Source organism: Haemaphysalis longicornis, unplaced genomic scaffold (genome assembly GCF_048455015.1).
Source record: "Haemaphysalis longicornis isolate Haplotype H1 unplaced genomic scaffold, Haemaphysalis longicornis Haplotype H1 scaffold_1, whole genome shotgun sequence".
In the NCBI taxonomy this organism is placed as follows: domain Eukaryota; kingdom Metazoa; phylum Arthropoda; class Arachnida; order Ixodida; family Ixodidae; genus Haemaphysalis; species Haemaphysalis longicornis.
Genome location: NW_027526203.1, coordinates 267,431,932 through 267,449,369, shown reverse-complemented (window position 1 = coordinate 267,449,369; position 17,438 = coordinate 267,431,932). Strand labels below are relative to the sequence as shown.

The following is a 17,438-nucleotide window of genomic DNA, read 5'->3' as shown; positions in this document are numbered from 1 at the left end:
GTTTTTGAAATACATACCAGATGATCCCTCATTTTCTCAGTCAGTGCACTTTAAAATGGCTTGCAGAACTCAATGCAGCAGAACTCAATGACTGACATCTCTGGTGATGACTTCACTGTGGTGGTGACTCCACATGTGTCTTTAGGCAGCACCCTCCTGCGCCGTAAGGGACACTTTTGTGGAAAGTCACTTTAAAATGGCCTGAAATGGCCTTGAAGGGGCCTTGAAATATTTTGTAATGAAGCGGCCTTGAAATATTGTGTAACTGCTATCAAGTGGCCTTGCCACATGTCCTTCATTACCGAGTCTTTATGAAGCCGAGCTGAAAGTGAGTTAGAAAGCACCAAAAGGGAGGTTAGAAGCACCAAAAGGGAGGTCTAAAACCGAGAGAGAGATAGAAAGAGAGAAAGCTTTATTTGGGAAACCACCAACTGCGCAAGGGTATCTGCGCCAATCTGCGCTGGTGCAGCGCACCACACCGGGCAATATTGTGCCCTCCGCTAGGTGGCCCAGTTATCCTTGCATACGAAGGTGTCTAGGTGAGGGTGAGGTGATGTGGGTGTTTATGGGGTGTAGGCTCTTGCGATCCGATGGGATGGATGGGCATGACCATAGGATGTGTTGAAGGAAGGCAGGTGAGGTGATGCAATGTGGAAAAGCATCCCGGTAGAGTTGAAGGTGTATGCTAGCTAGTCTCAGACTGAGGAGGGAATAGGGTGGGGAGGCTGTCTCTGCTGTGTTCAAACTCTGAAGCAACCCCCCTTTTCTCGTTACGCCACTTACGTAATAACCTGAAATAATCTTTTTCCAAATTTTCCGTTTCATATTTACCGGTGAAACTGTACACTTATTAGGCGGAAAAAGCAAATAAATATTTCGCCTTCCGATATACCATTTTTAACTTATTTGGTGCTGCTGTTTCGAAACCACGTTATCGCTAAGAAATAATTAGGCGGTATTACCGGTGACCATGTTTTGCAGTCCATATTAGGGATCACTAGATTTCACAGATGTTACAACTAATGAACAACTACTCTTCGGTTTCAATGAGAAAATAAACGAGGTCATCTTTTATTATGTGAAAGACATATTAAGCACTAGCTCAGCCATGTAAATTCGCTACCCCCCCCCCCCCTCCGGTCAGCTGATACTCCAAAGGCTTCGTCTTCTTATAGAGGCAAGTGAGACGCTACTGTTGCGTGTTTTGTTGACGATCCGATGATGGTGCACGTCCAGCATCATTCACGTTCTTGAGGATTACCTGAAACACCACAAAGCAGAAGGATACAAGTAGTGAATACACGCACCAGACCACAAGCAGCCGTTCATACGTAGAGGGGGTGTGAGGAAAGGGAAAGAAAGATATGGAGGCAACTTCTCGCTGAGAAAAACCACACAATGAAAAGACGAACGTAATACTGAGGATGACATCTTCAACTCAGCTGAATATCGTCCCATTAAATTCATTTAGATTATTTCAACAATTTAATCTTTACACAGCCCGACATTGTCGTGATTTATTAAGTAACAGCATGTAAAACCTAACATCAAGAGACCCAGACCTTGCAGGGAAGAGAAAGAAGGGGGAACGGGATTTGTTGTCTTTTTGTCTACATTTGTAACACCGCGAACGGGATAATACCCGTGGGAATCGCAAAGGTGGAGCCAAGCGGAATAAAATGTCAAAGTGATGTAAAACCTAACATAAATATCTGCATACAAAAACAAACGCGCATCATCAAACCGTAGAAAGTACCATCGTGATTTGGAGACGGAAGGGACCACAGACCGCGCTATCTGTTTCGGCATAGCCCAAAAGGCTGAAAAATGCCCCCACGCTCGCCGTCAGCGCTCAGGCAGGGGGCCACATGTTGGCTTTGATCCCATGCATGCAAGCAGCGACATTGTGGCCTTTCTTCGCGATACCTTGCCTCCATGGGAACGACACCAAAGAACGAAGCACTGCAACGCTTATCCGAACCCATGATCTCTGCCAGCGAAATCCTTCCTGCATAAAAGCATTGTTTTGTTGCTGGCGCCGGATTACCCCATGTCCAGGCTGCGCCCCGATGTTAAAAATATTCTGAGCGGCTGCTTTAACCCTCCGCCGCGATTGACTCACCTTAGCAGGCTTATAGCATACGCATACCACCCCAGCACACATGTGACACGTCGTGCAGTATATCCCGTCGAAGAAGGATAAAAACCGAAACAAAAATTGGTAAACCAAGTTCTGATTCCACAAAGAACTTGCTTTCCCAGTAAAAAAAGCTTATCGTAGTAAGAATAACGAAGAAGAAAGTGACAGCGTATATGCAGAAAGTTCTGCATATATATATATATATCTCTATATATATATATATATATCTCTCTCTCTCTCTCTCTCTCTCTCTATATATATATATATATATATATATATATATATATATATATATATATATATATAACACAGAAATAAGGGTTGGCAGTCGAGAAAACCTCGGAATGCAAAGGGGAGGATGTGGTAGATCATTGAAACAGATTAAGAATTTGGAAAGAAAGAAAAAAAGTGAAGAAAAATGCCCGCCAGGTGGGATCCGAACCCACGACCTCCAGAATACCGGTCTGGTGCGATAACCACTACGCTACCGGCGGGGCGATTTTCCCATTCACTTTCTGGGGTATTTATGTTAGGTATGTTTGTTTCCTGTGCTTGGGGGTGGTAGCCAGCGCCATTCGGACTAATCGGGGTGAAGGGGACCTTCTTTTTAACCCCCGGGTCGTGACTCGAGTGTCTACGACATGTCCAGAGTGGTCGACCAGCTTTGAACCCTCTTAAGCTCCCTTTGGCAACAAGACTGCCAGAACAGAGGCCCTCGCTATGCATGTAGCGAATCAGAATAGGAAATGAGGGGCTCGTTGAAAATAACACAGAAATAAGGGTTGGCAGTCGAGAAAACCTCGGAATGCAAAGGGGAGGATGTGGTAGATCATTGAAACAGATTAAGAATTTGGAAAGAAAGAAAGAAAGTGAAGAAAAATGCCCGGATCCCAAACGGTGCATGCGAATTCGAGCTTGGGTATTATTAATGCTACGTAAGCTAAAAGTTTAACGCTCGGCGGGGCACTTTTAAAGGGACCCTGCAACACTTACCATCGACTACTCGGAATGTATTTTGGGGTAAAGTCTATTGTCCCAGCAATCTCCTCCCGCAAGAATTATGAAAATCCGTTCACTATCACCGAAACTACGCGCGATGAAAAATCGCGCATAAATGTTCCCTCTCAACTCCACCGCGGACAACGCGACGAAAGCTTCACGCTCTCTCCCGGAGAGGGGGGCGGCGCGCGGCGTTCTGTTCGGTGGCCTTCGATATGTCACAGGCCGGGGAGTTTCGTCCTTTTCCCCGCAACGTGGACGGGTCTATTTCCGGTCTGGTGCCCCAAAAGAGCAGGCATAGCTGCCTGCTCGCAAGCAAGCGCTCAGGCTGGTAGGGCGTTTTTGGAGCAATAAACGTTTGTTGTCGAGTGGGCTCGTTGAAAGTGGAATATTTAGTTCGTCACTCAAACTCCGCGTGCACTCAAAACAAAAGAAACACCAAAAGCATGCGGACAGGTTCAGACATACAAGATGTTCATACACAGCGCCGACGACGGCTGATCGTCACAGGAAATGCCAGAATTGAGCCGCGAAGTTGACCAGCGACAGCGAATAGGACAGCCAGGGCAGCCGTGGCCCGATTGATGTCGCGGAGGCCATGCCAGGGGTGCATAATGAGGAGAATTGAAGAGAGAGCGGTTGGTTTTTCCGCGTCTTTCACGGCGATTTGCGCGCTTACCGCTTCCCGTGCACGTGTAATATTTGGCTCGGGTGTTCCTGGAAGTCTAATCTAAACGTCGCGCAGGTTTACTTGTACTGCACGAAGAGTGTTGCAGGGTCCCTTTAAGTTTCTGTTTTAGATAACAAAGCTTTCGGAAGGCAGAAGAGCAAACGTTGTTGATATGAAGGTTCCAGGACAAGTTATTTGTTAGTGTCACGCCTAAATACTTATAGTTATTCACCTCTTCCAGTGGCCATGAACCTAGTTTGTACACATGCTTGAGTGTTGGTTTTTTACGAGTGACAGGACGATACACACACTTGTTAGCATTAAGAATCATGCCCCATTCATCACACCATTTCAGAATGTTTCCTAGGCTATTGTTGAGGTCGTCTTGATCAGTTGCCGAATTAACATTTTTATACAGGATACAATCATCCGCGAAGAGTCGAATCTGAACACCAGGGTTAACTAAATCTACAATGTCATTGATATACAATAGAAAAAGCATGGGACCTAATACACTTCCCTGTGGTACTCCAGAAGTGACTGGAAGACAGCCCGAGTGCTGCCCGCCCACATCAACAAATTGTTTGCGATTGTTCAAGTAAGCTAAAATCCAGGAGACAAAAATTTCAGGAACAACAGTTTTCCTAAGTTTTAAAATTAGTTTATTGTGAGGTACCTTGTCAAAGGCTTTGCAAAAATCTAAAAAAATGACATCAACTTGGTCTTTTTTATCTACAGCGGAAGCAAGCGAGTGGATAATCGTAATTAGTTGCGTAACGGTAGAGTAGCCCTTTCTGAACCCGTGCTGAAATTTTGTTAAGATTGAGTGTTCTTCTAAATATTCATTTATGCAGTGGCATAAAATATGTTCTATCACTTTGAAGCACGACGAAGTTAAGGAAACTGGGCGACAACTTTCTATCGATATAGAAAATATAGGCACCACGCGGGCCATCCTCCAGTCTTCCGGTAATTGGGCTGATCGCAAGGAAGCATAAAAAACAGCAACTGAAAATTTCGCGAGAATTTGAGCATAACGACGAAGGAACACAGTTGGGATATTATCTGGACCACAGGAAGTTTTGGTTTTCAAATTGAGCAGCAAAGAAAAAACAGCAGTGTAGGAAATAAAACCTACATTATATGAATTGGATATTGCATCGTTAGTCACACATGTAGCGGCAGAAGAAAAAAAGGGCCCATCTCCCCGCGAGGGGGACTCGAGTAAATGTGTCGCATAGGGGGTGGGTGTATTGCGTTAACGTTTAGTGTTTGGGGAGTTGGTGGTAGTGAATGCGTTGTATCAGCAGCTTCTTGACGTAGTTTGAATGAGTCAAGGATATAAGGCGCGTTCGTAGCCTTTCATTCTGTGTCGGTTTTGTGGCGCAGTGGGAAGAGCCCCATGTACCTCGCGTTCCGCCCACAGGTAGTGAATGCGTTGTATCAGCAGCTTCTTGGCGTAGTTTGAATGAGTCAAGGATATAAGGCGCGTTCGTAGCCTTCCATTCTGTGTCGGCTTTGTGGCGCAGTGGGTAGAGCACCATGTACCTTGCGTTCCGCCCGCAGGGTCGTGGGATCGAAACCAGGCGCCGGTAAGTATTATTTTTTATATATAGTGTAGGGGGAGGGGTGCTGACCTGTTGTTGAGAGCGAGGAGGGTAGCGTGATGCGGGAGAGGAGGAGTGGGGGAGAGGGCGCACCTGGAACGGCTGTTGCGGACGCCGAGGCACGCCAACGCCGGATGACATCGTGAGTTAAAGAAATGCTCTGCATTTAAAAACAGCGTGGAAGTGTTTGTTGAAGTGCTGAGCAATGCCTCTCTGATGAGTAACGGTTGTACTATCGGTGATTATTTGGGACACAGGTCTCTTTTTCTCGGTTATATAGTTCCAAAACTTGGTAGGATCGCTTTTGATAAAGCTTGGCAGTGAAGTATTAAAGTAGTAATTTCTGGCGCTTTCTATCGCGTTTTGAAGGTTGTTCTGTAGGTTTCTAAACAGTCCTGTAGAAGACCGCTTCTTGTTTAGTCTTTTCATTTTGCGCTTCAAGTGAATTATGTCACGCGTCATCCAAGGCGTGTGCTTCCAAACCTGTTTGCTTTTCTCAGGGATAAATTTAGCTATGCAGAAATGACAAATTGTCTTGAAGCGGTTTTAAAGGGAGCAAACGTCACTGTCACTGTCACTGAATTCCTGGAGACAGGTTTCGAGATAATCACTTATACACGCGTCATTAGCCCGCGAGTAGCCTTTGAGGGTACGTATTTCTGATTTTTTATTTATCTGTGAAGGTACAAAGGGTGTGCTAATGCTCACAAGCGGGGGGTCAGAAAGGCCTTGCTCAACTAATACGGCGTGTTCAACAAAAGCGCGAGGAAAAAACACTAGATCTAAAACAGAACGGGAATCGCCTTGCACACGAGTTGGCTCATGAACGAGCTGCTCGATGTCATGCGTAAGCATGACATCAAAAATCACGTTTACGTGCTGGCTGTTATGTGCACCCGCCCTGAGGTGCTCCCAATCGACGTCTGGCAAATTAAAGTCGCCTGCAAGTATGATTTTGCTGTTCACATGTTTTTTCATGTGCAGTTGTAAATTTTGTAGGTAATCAAGTGTGGCATCCGGGGGTCGATAAAGAGCATATAAAACAAACATGTGGCCCCAGCAGTTAATGTTTATGCATAAGCACTGTATTTCGGGTACCTCTTCTAATAGAACGGCCTCAATTCTGTCTTTGATTAAGACTGCCACCCCTCCTCCTCTAGATGACCTGTCCTTTCGGAACACGGTGTATTGGGGGGGGAAAAACATCCTCATCCTTTATTTCACTACGAAGCCAAGTTTCCGTGAATATTGCAATGTGGGGATCTTCCTGTAGCAGCATTATTTCGACCTTGTCAGTTTTATTTACTACGCTGCGAGAGTTAACATTAACTAACCTTAGTTATTTATTTGGAAACTGGCGGTGACGTCATTTCTGCGTTTGCTGAGGGGTGTGATCTGACACTTTCACGCGCTTGCTTTCGGCTTCATTCCACACAAATAATTCCTTATCAATCTTGAGTTTGTCGTGAACCAAGTACACCTTCTTGCCCTGATCCTTTTCGTCTTTCGCGCTTTCCCAAAGATTTTTACGTTTCTTTAGGGTAGACTGGGAGTAGTCGTTCTGGATGAAAACCTTGGACCCTTTTAGTTTTTTGGCATTATCTTGTATGGCCTTCTTTTCGTTAGTCTTGAAGATATATGATTACGGGCCGGTTACCGGGTTGCTTGCCAATTCTATGAATGCGTCGAATGCACTGACATTTCACATCAACTTTGGTCTTAAATAGATCATCGACTATTTTTCCCATTAAATCGGCTTCTGTTTAGTTGTCACCCTCTAGAATTCCGTGAATGATGAGGTTAGATGTGCGGCTTCGGTCCTCAAGATCACCAATTTTTCGAGTTTGAAAAGTCATCACATTTTCGATAGATTGCAACGTTGAATGAATTTGCTCAGGCTTCTCTGCAATGGCTGACGGCTCAGTAATCTTTCCCTCGATTTCAGTGACAATGCGGTGCAGGTCGTCAACTAGTTTGTTCGTTTCTAAAAGCTGATTTTTCATATCGAGCAATTCGTTCCGAAGGGAAGCTTGACCTGCCAATATTTCTTGAAGCAGTGCAGTCTGTGTTGGACCTGGGTTGACTTCAATATCTCCACAAACAAGCAGTTCACAGGCAATAAAACAGTCATAGGACAACTCAAGCAATTTTCTGGGGCATGGCAGAACAACAATACCGCGAAAGTCACTGCGAAACGAGCTTGTGTAAGGACCAACCTGTAGAAGGCAGAACAGCGTTTTGGTTATGGCCATGACCGTTCTGGATTCGCCGTGCCCACAGAAGCAGAATTGGTGCGTCGCTTCTTTTATACTGGTCGGCTCCGATGACGTCACGCTCCTCCGCTCAAAAGGCGACGCTGTTGAACTTGTAGCACCACCAGGGGATGGGGGCTCCGTGAGGGGGACATATCTAATCCTGTAGATTTGCGAACAGGCATCGCCGCCGAATGGGTGCTCGCTGTCGCACACGTGCCCACTCGCTGGTAATTCGGCGAACCCGTTCAGGACCTGTAGAAGGCAGAACAGCGTTTTGGTTATGGCCATGACCGTTCTGGATACACCGTGCCCAGAATATGTATATATATATATATATATATATATATATATATAATGAAGAATATGAGACACACTTCGAAAGAGGAATGGTTTTAACGTTTCGACCGGGAACAGGCCTTCGTTATTCTGACGAAGGCCCGTCCCCGGTCGAAACATTGAAACCATTCCTCTTTTGACGTGTGTCTCATTTTCTTCATTATATTTACCAGTGTCCGAGCAATTGTTTCCCGCTACACACACACACACACACACACACATATATATATATATATATATATATATATATATATATATATATAGATATATATATGTATGTATATATATATATATATATATATATATATATATAAATATATATACGCAAGTTCTCTGCGCTTTATCAAGGTAGTCATTTGATTTAGTGGTGCGTTTGGATCTTAGCTTGGAGGAAGATATATTATTTGGGACAAATTTTAGTGTGCTATAGTTGAATGCCTCAGTGCTCCCAACTTATTTATTTCCTACTGTTGTATTCCATGTCAGCATTTCTATGCACTAGATAACGTTCATGAATTATGATTTTGACCAAGTTCTGCAGTGTTGTACAAAGCTTGTTGCAGAGTTGCGTATGGTATCTTATTTAGGAAACGGTTCTGATGGGTTCCAAATATGTATTTGAGTTGGCATCGTCAACGTGCGCCTCCAGGACGGAGATCCAGACTGACGTTTGTTTTGATATGACCGTGGAATCAGCAAATCTAATTAAAAAAGCGGAAATCGGTTCGTCACCTTCTCCTGCGTCGCCGCTTTCCAACCTCGCGCTTATTAAAGACAAAACGCCTTTAGCAGTGCCTAACTTAACCCACATTTTCTATTTGTTTGTGGGCTCGTGGCAGCGTGCACACGGGAACTCATTAGCAGCGCAGATTCTACAAAGAAGAGTCATTTGTCAGTACAAGGATCGCAGCTTACCGAACCTTGTGAAGCTTAAATCGTAATCACCCGGGTATACAGCTTGTTTGCTGATATGAATGCAAGAATGAAATCCAGCGGTTTATACGGAGTCGTAACGTCGTTATGAAATCGGCGAGGAGAATTAACAACGTACCAGAGTTTGTCGATATATATATATATATATATATATATATATATATATATATATATATATATATATTGGGCATAACATGGGCATAACATGCGAGGAGACGTATTGGAAGTGGGATGTTTGTTCATTACTTTTTTAAACTCTTATGTGAGGGCGGTGTACCAATTATTTTTCTGCCCCCCCCCCCCTCAAGTTCTCGAGACATCCGCGTGTACTTTGCCCTGGGATGGCATGCTTGAGAGATAATTGCCAAGCTGCTGCAACCGACACCAAATCGAGAGCCACGTGCCTTTGACGTGCCTTTGACCTGCCTTTGGGAAGTTCACCCGGCTTGCACGGGAAATCGCCCCTATGGAATGGGGCGGCTGCAAAATCGCAGGAACTTTTTTTTTTTTTTTTTTTGGAGCGCTCCCAAACCAAGTTTCGATGTTGACACACCTCCGTTATGGACAGTGGGGACCTCACACGACGACAAGAGCGTATTTCTGGCCGTTTCTCTGCCGGAGGTTTGTCCTCACGTCCTGCGGCGAAGCGTTATTGTTCTCCTGAGCGAAGACGCATGCAGAGCTTGACGCACCTATGGACGATGTGCCGAGCCTCCTATCACCGTGCCGGGAAGCGAATCGGCCCCTCACCAGCAAACCTTCACCAGCCAATTTAACGCGGAGGGGTGGGGGGGGGGGTCAATTTTATGCTTCGCACCAGGGCTAGCATAAACAGCGAAATAATCAGCAAAGACAGCGGCCAAACGTTGACAAACGACCAATTAAGCCGGCTAATTCGGGGCTTAAATCATAACGCGGGCCCAATTCAGCACCGGAAACGGAATCACTCATCCCGCGCAACTCCCAGTCTCCGTGGCGGTGCACGTACGCCGACGGCCCTCCGAGCCAGAGCCACAGCAAGCGGCGGGGGGCCTCGGTCGAGGCAGCCTGGTTGCTAGCCCTGCCATGGCGTCCGAAAGGCGTGTAGCGGCGTGGTCCGTCTTGGCCCGTTATCATTAACCTTTCCCGACCTCCGCCCAAGAGCCCTGATCCTCGGCGACCTCTTCTTGCCTTCTTCCGCCCTTGCTTTCGCCTCTTTCGGGGGGCTGGACCGTAACACATGATGGATTCATAATCCGCAGCCAGCGCGTCTTTTCCTAACGGTTCTTCGAACCAGAATAGAGGTACACAAACACATGAATCTTGCGGCGCCCCTTTTTCGTTTATGTAACAAGTTAGCCAGCTTTTTTAGAAGACAACAGGCCTCTATGTGCTCCGTTAGAAGTAACAGGATTACTCGTGCTCCGTTGCAATAGCTCCTGAGCTCGCCCCCAACCTAATTCATGAGTATATAAAACTGCAGAGCGATTCAGTTACTCGTTCGCATAGTGAGGTCAGTGTATGCAGTTACGATGTGCGTGTACTGGTAAGAGAATCGAAAAATCTGAGTGGAGTTCGAGCCAGGGTTTCAAACCGGAATCGAGACGAAAACGGAAACTGAATCAGGATTTTATCTGGAACTCAACCCGAAACCGAACGATTATTTTTTTAGCACACCTGAACCGAACCGAAAGTGAACAAAAGAATGAAATAATGTTTACTGGGCCACGACAAAACGGTTCGACCATGCACTGTTGGGAACGCGAGGTCACTGTCATTTGGGGCCTTCGTCTTTCATGTAGCAACAACCTCATAATCACTTGAGCATTTTCTCATTTCAGATGAACCGCAAGAGTATGAACGCTATATTCTCGGTCACAAAATGGGCTGTGCAATGCACACTGACAAATATCGAAATTATCCTCTGCGGTCGCTGGTTGCAGGTCACGCAGAGTGCAAGGTTGCGCATGGAAACGATAACGCTTTCTGCCGTGTTGTGTTATACAGAACATTGGCATTGGCCTTACAAAACATAGGTATTGCTGCACTGCGCATCGTAGAGGGCCTGTACCCTCAAAGTTCCTACTGGTTGCATTTCATAATTTGTTTAAAAAAAGACTCACAACTAGAAAGTGTCAATACTTGTGAAATGTGTTCCTTAAAGAGAAATTAAGGCCGTGCACGTGCCCTTAAATTATCCAACATGAAGACCAAACAGAATGATTTTTGTTAGGCTTCGCTGCGTTATACCATCGAAATATTACAAAATCAAGACGGTGATTTTATTTTAGACATTAATTACTTCGTTTGACGTGTCATATAACCGACATATCACCATTTCGCGGGCAGACATCAGCATGGAGCCTGGTATAATCGTCGATTTTTCAGGACGCGTAGAGGGGACAAGTTCGCGTTTTTTAACGAAACCAAATGATGGTAATAAATATAGGAACAGAAAAATTCTCTCCTTTTGCAAGAATCTATTATCCCGTCCTCGCATGTACTACGTATTTCGGCTTTGATGAAAAGTCAGCGCTGAAGTGACTGAAAGATGCAGAAATGTAGGCAGGTCGGGCGCTCTCTCATTTCACTCCTCCCGACCGGATTCTTTACTATTTTGTCTATTTTAGCGCTGCTTTGCTTTCGTAGGTGAAAAATTACCGATTAGCCGTACTCGCAATTCTGCTGCTACTGTCGGTATACGGAGGGGGCGGGCTGTTGCTGACCAGTTAAGAATCTCCCTCCCGCAAACAGCTGTGTATACTGCCTGGATCAAGTTTTAAATTATCCCTTTCTGTTTGTAATCGCATAATCTCTCGTGGGATTCAAGGTTAAAGGAAAGGAAAAGGAAAAGGTGATAACCGTCAAAATATGCTCTCGTGATTAGAGCTTCAATGCAGTGAGTTCACATTAACCATAGCGTACTTGAAAATATATTGGCTCGCACACTGCAGCGGGTGACTGCGTACAAATTATCCTAGGTGACCAAACAATTGAATTAACCGGCAGCATTTATGCTGCTGCCACTGCTGTTGCTTGTTTATTGCGCTGCACTTGATTTTAAAGAAACCTACCACTCTGAATACATCGCGTGATTATGCACGGAGGTTACGCGCCGGTATGCTGGCTTAACTCGAGCGGTCTCATGCCCGGGTGATGCGGGATTACATAGAGATTACAATTTCCACACTACCATCAACGGGAGGGAATTTCATGGCTTTCGCCAGCTGTACGCGGACCCATAGAATACGAAAGGTTCACTACCGGACATTTTTACGAGTTTTTGCAAATGTGAATTTTAATTGCGACCCAGACAGCACTGACACCCCAATACTTCACCGTGCTGCAGGCTCAGCCCCGTCGGAGGCGCCTGGGAGGCACGGGAAATGAAGCAGACAGGGAGGGAATGCATCGGGACATGTAGATGGCAACAGTGTGGAAGACATGAGCCGGAGGAGCTGAAGCCGAGGGGAGCCAGCATTAAAAACAATTTATTGAGTTTGTGAAGGTGAAGCGGAACGTCGTTCTGACACCCGCACAAGTTGCTGTTTACGGACACGAGAGCTCTAGCGAAGCTTTGAGGCTGCCGCATAAGCGTGAATGATAGCGCAGTGAGGCATGTCCTGAGAATGGATATTTAAATTTGGTGCCTAAGTTAATATGCCGGGAAGAAGGCTAGACTAGGGTTCGAGACATACTATACAACTGAGGAATAATCTGGACAACCGTGGTTTGCCCAACACGTGCGTAGCGCTTTCTACACGGCCGAGAGCCCACTCGCGACTTCGTGTTTAGCAGAAGACGCTTCACCCGCCACCAAGACATTTCGACCGGCTCATGAGTGAAGACAATATCTGGATTGTAATAATCGAGCATTTTTCACTCACTCACTCACTCACTCACTCACTCACTCACTCACTCACTCACTCACTCACTCACTCACTCACTCACTCACTCACTCACTCACTCACTCACTCACTCACTCACTCACTCACTCACTCACTCACTCACTCACTAACTCACTTTCTCCAGAAAGCTCCCTACTCCGAATTCTCCTAAAATCACAAAAGAATGAATACTCCTAAACGCTTGGTTTCACACTTTCGGGCTCGAAAGAGGTGCGAATGTTTCAGAACTTCACCTTTCCAGCAAATCTCGCACCTCCAGTGTTGGAAAGCCATCGCATATCGCTGTTGGTTGTAAGGCGCCCTAAGCAAAGACCGAGCGCCGCTGCAACGGCTGCTGTCACGCGAGGAATGGAGTCCTCTCGGCTAGCGAGCCGCACTGCGTGCGAGCAGCGCTGAAAATAATGGCCCGGCAGCGATCTTCATCAGTAGTGCTGTGGTATACGCTTAGCGTGCGAAACGAGCGCTCAGTGTCAAGTACGCGCACAGGCCCACTCGCTCGCGATGGACGTCCCGTTGCTTTCTTGTTTCAGCGCCCAGTACGTGTTGTATCTGTGCGAGTGGGCGCGCGCAAGGACCGGTTCCCATAGCTCGGCGTTTTCACCGCTCGACTACCCGGGCTGCCCTTTGTCCGCGCGCTCGCAATCATGGGCGCCTCGCGTGTAAACGCGGGTGGCCGACCTTCGCCCGACGAGACTCGGGAGGCGTTCTTTGCCGCGACGTTGACGTGCCACCGCCCGAAGATGAAATGGGGATAGCGCGCGTGCAGCATCGTGAGAAGGTGCGGAATTCATATTTGATTGTGAAGTAGTCGGCGACCCTTTGTGAAGCAGTGGGGCCACAAAGCAAGAAAATGTGCACGGGTTAAAAAATACTGAAGGAGGACCCACTCAACTGCGAATTAAAATTGAGTGATGACCGCGAACCGCGCTGCAAGCGAGAGTAGCTCGCGCTTGACGGTGGGGACTCAAGGTTCCCAGTGACACACCAGTATTAGGCAGGGTGGGACCCAGGGACCCGAAACCCTTGGACGAGGCATCGGCAACGTGGTTTAGGCATTTTCCATTACTCCCAATGCGGAGCAGTTATATGAGAAATGCACTCGCCGTAATTACAATTATATAGACTGGACAGGATGTTGTCATTAAAGGGACCCTGAAACACTTTCGATAAACGGCTTTCACTCTTTCCTTCGCGTCTGGAAGCATTGCGAATGCTATAGTTACCGCCAGCATGGAGCGGCACTGCGTGATTTGCTCGTCGCAGCAGATACGCCTTCCGTTTCTGCGTTGTTTTTGTGGCTTTATTTTTAAAGTTGCTGTTGAATGCGTTCATTGCTCTAAGTGAAGAAAAACCGACCAACAGTCTGTACATGGCCTTAATGATGTAATTCGAGCGGTCGAAGAACGCCAAGACGGGGAAAGAGAGAAATATCTTTTGAGCGAGTTTCCAAGTTATCTGATGGGCATAGAGCAGTAATTTTTGGCTGAGGTACTTTGCGACCCCCTAATCCAAGTACTGTGTGTGTTGGGTGACTACGTTCTGCGGGCATTTAATATTCAAAAAAGTTGAAAGAAGTGTTGCAGGGTCCCTTTAAATTGTATATACGAGATGTTTTATTTATTTGTAAAAAATAACTGCCAACAAGCCAAGAAATCACTTAAAACATGGAAATGTTCTTAAGTGGAAACAAGTAAAAAATGCAATGCTGGAAAAGAGGAGAGAGAAAGAGGCAGATGTACAGATGGAGGGACGCGACATGGCGCGCAAACGGGCGATTGGGTCGCAAAGACGAATTAAAAGCTCGGGAGGCTCTGGTTACTTTTTTTAAATTGCCGGAATATTGTGACCTCATCCTTCTCACTTGGAGCTACTCTTATTGACTTGGCATACGTGAAGTTCTCTGTCTGATCTGGTGACCAGCGCACGCTTTACAGAAACCCTATCTTTGCTCTTATCTCTAAAGCGACTTCAACGAAAACGTTGTATCAAACCCCTCTGTACAAGTAATACAAGGAAATTAAATTCAACACGACGGAGTTAAGGCCAGGCTTGAGTTGCAAGGCGAAAGTCCTCGCTTCCTCTAAATTGAGCGTCCATGATACGAATGTTTCGAGAATCCGGTCGAATCGGGATGAAAACCACGCGTGAGCGATAAGAGCCAAACCACAAGTAGGCTTTGACGGCTGCCCACTGGGAGAGGGTGGCATTTTAATGACGACCGCACAAGGCGAGCCGATTACACCCGGCACGTCGGCCAGAGGCTGTACAGAGGTGGAGTTCGCCGTAAAACTTGACTAGCGCCAGGCGCAACACCATCCAGCAAAGAAGACCCGTAGACGTATGTCACCGATAGTTTCCTGCCAAACTTTTGGCCAAATACGCAGGGCTGGTTTGCTGTATTACAAAGCGCGCAAAAAAACTGAGGCAGAGATTACTGAAGTCATTGCCAACGTATGGCGGAGCATTTATGGTTGAGAGAGAGAGAGAGAGAGAGAGAGAGAGAGAGAGAGAGAGAGAGAGAGAGAGAGAGAGAGAGAGAGAGAGAGAGAGAGAGAGAGAGAGAGAGAGAGAGAGAGAGAGAGAGAGAGAGAGAGAGAGAGAGAGAGAGAGAGAGAGAACGATTTTTAATGAAGTCTGGCGATGTTAGCCTGGCTAAAATGCCTAACTTGCTACGCTAGTTGATGACGTGATGACGATGATGGCGATGATGTTTAAGAACTTGATGCGCACAGAAACGGCGAGTTATTCACAGCGACTGGTCTAGACCTGTGTGTTGCAGGTACTCTATCAGGGCTTTTGAGCCCGTAAAGCACATTTGGGACAAGCCCATGGTCCCAAGACGTCATTTAGCTGAATGTCCACGGAAAGCGGCGGCAGTCCCAAAGACACTGCGAGGGACACTCTCTGAGCACTGAATCGAGCACATTCACCGAGCAGGTGCTGAAAGGTTTCCCGCACATCCCAGTGTGGGTAGAGTGGCGAGGTAGCTTGTTTTATCTTAAAGAGGAAGTTGCGCATGTATGAGACATTCAACCTCATGCGATGTAGAATTGCTTCTACCTGCTTGGAGAGTCCTGGTGGCATTCTGAATTTGCAGTTGGAATCGATGGAAGATAGCGGCGCCTAATAACGTGATACGTCATCCTAGGCTGCACGCTGCATGTTCCATGCCACACTTGATGCAAGGACAGATGCATCTTTCCTGGAGAATGGTATGAATATTGCCGATGCACGACGGTTATGCGCAACGGATGCAGCAATGTCCGCCTTCACGTCTCCAGCTATCCCACAATGGGCTGCAATCCACTGAACAGCAATGTGATGGTGCGCTTGTACAGCTTGGAGATGTAAAGCGTGTATGTCAGACACAAGCTGGTCTTTTGGAAAAGACGCTAGACATTGAAGGGCAGCCCTTGAGTCTGTGAAGATGGCCCACTCTCGTGGGGGTTGCTTGATGATATGAGCGAAAGCCACCCTCAGAGCTGCAAGTTCTGTAGCGGTAGTTGACGTTTTGTGACTGAGCATGGCACTGATGGTGATGCGTGATGACGGTATCCACACCCCGATAGTGGATGATGTTGATGACACCGACCCATCAGTGTACACATGAGTGTGGTCTCTGTATATCCGCAAAATGTAGCCCAGGGCGAACAACTTCAGTGCGGGAGCCGGAATATGCTCCTTCCTCGTGATGCCGGGCACAGTAGTCGTGACTGGTGTGGGCAGGAACATCCAGGGCGAGTGCTCAGGACGAGCAGGCTCTTGATAGACCTTCGGCAGAAATTCAGGCATTTCTTTGGCCCAGCTTGTCGCTAGAGGATGGCCCCGCTGCCTTTCCACAATCCACAGACGCGCACGAAGCAATTCTTGCGTGCTTAGAGCGGGTGGTGAGAGTTGCCTGCATTCTGTCAGCGTTCCGATGGTAGAGATTTTTGGATACGCCAATGCAGACCCGCAGGATTTGTGCTTGCGTGCTTTCTAGCACTTTGACAGTTCATTTTGATAGAGGGACCAAACCAGGGATGCTGTAATTAATAAGGCCAACGCAAAGCGCTTTTTATACCCGTAGTAGAGAGTTGACTGAACAACCGCCGGTGTTGGTGGAGAGCGTGCGGAATATGCGGGCGAACAAAGTAATCTTGTCCTTGAGGTGGCCAACATAAGGCGACCAGATGAGATTTATATGAAATGTTACTCCCAAGAACTTCTGGGTTGGGACGTACGGAATTGCGGTCCCTCCAACACTGAGGCCGTAGAGCGTAAGTTGACGCTTTGTAAAGGCTATCGCAGCACATTTATTCCCTGAAATCACTAATCCTCGAGTTGCCAGAAATGCCGCAATGGAGTAAATTGCTCGCCGCAGTCTTGACCGTAACACTACTTTATTGCGGCCAGAACTTCATATGCAGATGTCGTCGGTGTACAGAGAGATTTCTACCGACTGTGGCACGCATTTCTCCAGGCCAACTATGGTAATGTTAAAGAGTGTAGGGCTCAGCACCCCACCCTGGGGAACACCTCGAGTCACCTGGTGTAGCGATGAGTCGCCGGTGTCCGTAGACATGTACACATACCTATCGGAGAGGTAGTCCGACAACTATGCGTGCATGC

The 17,438-nt window shown here is 46.8% G+C and overlaps 1 long non-coding RNA gene across 1 annotated transcript in view; it reads right to left on the bottom strand.

The window, feature by feature from the left end:
• Positions 1 to 1,100: 1,100 nt before the first annotated feature.
• The window catches only part of LOC144169601 (uncharacterized), an 83,014-nt gene continuing 66,676 nt past the window's right edge, over positions 1,101 to 17,438 (bottom strand). Inside the window, exons 2-3 of the long non-coding RNA XR_013322476.1 lie at positions 7,633 to 7,923; positions 1,101 to 1,261 (exon numbers count right to left, since the gene is read on the bottom strand). This is a non-coding gene — a long non-coding RNA (uncharacterized LOC144169601). The remainder of the gene's footprint in view (positions 1,262 to 7,632; positions 7,924 to 17,438) is intronic.